The following is a 1,305-nucleotide window of genomic DNA, read 5'->3' as shown; positions in this document are numbered from 1 at the left end:
CACAGGAGAGCTGAAGCCCTAGGGGGGAGAGAGCTCCAAGAAAAGAGAAATGGAGGTGAAAAGGCCCTGGGGCAGAATAAGCTTGGTTGCTCTAGAACACAGATGAGTCTGTCTAGAACTAGGGCCCTAGGGCAGAGAGATAGAAAATGAGAGCTGAGTGGAAGGCAAGGGCCAGTTCGTGCAAAGCTGTGGGGCTACAGCAGGACTTTGGATTTTATTCCAAGTACAGTGGAAGCCACTGAGGAATCAGGGTGCTGATGGAAGTGACATAATCAGATTTGCATTTTTTTTTAATATTAGTTTCTGTGGAAATAATTATTAGAGCAGTAAAACCTGTTAAAAGGCTATGGTTATGCCTGCTTCGGCAGCACATGAACTAAAACAGGAACAATACAGAGATTAGCATGGCCCCTGTGCAAAAGTGATAGGTAAATTCGTAAATTATTTCATACTTTTAAACAAAAGGCCCAGGTCAAAACAGAGAGGAAACTGATCCAGGAAATCTCAGAAAGCAGGTCACCAAATTTTGTAAACTCTGCAAAAATGACCGAAGTGGGCATTCTTTGAGTTAGAGAAATATTTTTTAACTCATTCTAAGATTTCAGGAAAACCAAGTCCACATAAAAGCTGACAACCAGAAAATTCTTAATGTCAAATCCCATACAAACTTATTATACAGAAAAAATAAATAAAAAGCAAAATAACATCCCTACAAGCAGAGCATGGTAGAAAGACATGCCCACAAAGCAGATCAAAACTAGAATTTACTACTTCAAAATGACAGAAGATGTTTTTAAGTATATAACACATGAAAAAAAACATGCATCGAAATTAGAAAAACTCAGAAATGAGGCTGCAGAACTCAGGAAAGTACCTTTTAAAAAAAAAAAAAAAAACTATTTCAGAATTAAAGACTAAACCAGAAGAAACACAAGAATGAACAGACATAAGAAATAATGCCTTAAGAGACATAAAAGATAAAAAGAGGAAAATTGAAAAAAAATGAAAAATGAGGTAAAAAGGATTTGAGAGCAAGTAACAAATACTGACGTTTTTTAAAAAATATTTTGTTTATTTATTTGACACAGAGAGAGAGAGAGAGAGAAAGCCCAATCAGGGAGAAGAGGCAAGCAGAGGCAGAGGGAGATGCAGGCTTCCCGCTGAGCAGGGAGCATGATGTGGGCTTTAATCCCAGGACCCTGGGATAATGACCTGAGCTGAAGGCAGACTGAGTCACCCAGGCATCCCACACATACTGAAGATGTAAAATGAAGATAACACAGATGAGTCTGTCTAGAACTAGGG

The 1,305-nt window shown here is 38.5% G+C and overlaps 1 non-coding gene across 1 annotated transcript; it reads left to right on the top strand.

The window, feature by feature from the left end:
- The first annotated feature begins 354 nt into the window (after window positions 1-354).
- Window positions 355-456, top strand: LOC123389070. Its single transcript, XR_006603603.1, has one exon. It is a non-coding gene; the product is annotated as a U6 spliceosomal RNA (small nuclear RNA).
- Window positions 457-1,305: the final 849 nt, after the last annotated feature.

This window comes from Mustela putorius, unplaced genomic scaffold (assembly GCF_011764305.1).
Source record: "Mustela putorius furo isolate JIRA1106 unplaced genomic scaffold, ASM1176430v1.1 tig00003942_pilon_pilon_pilon, whole genome shotgun sequence".
NCBI lineage: Eukaryota > Metazoa > Chordata > Mammalia > Carnivora > Mustelidae > Mustela > Mustela putorius.
This window is presented reverse-complemented; position numbering and strand designations above follow the sequence as displayed.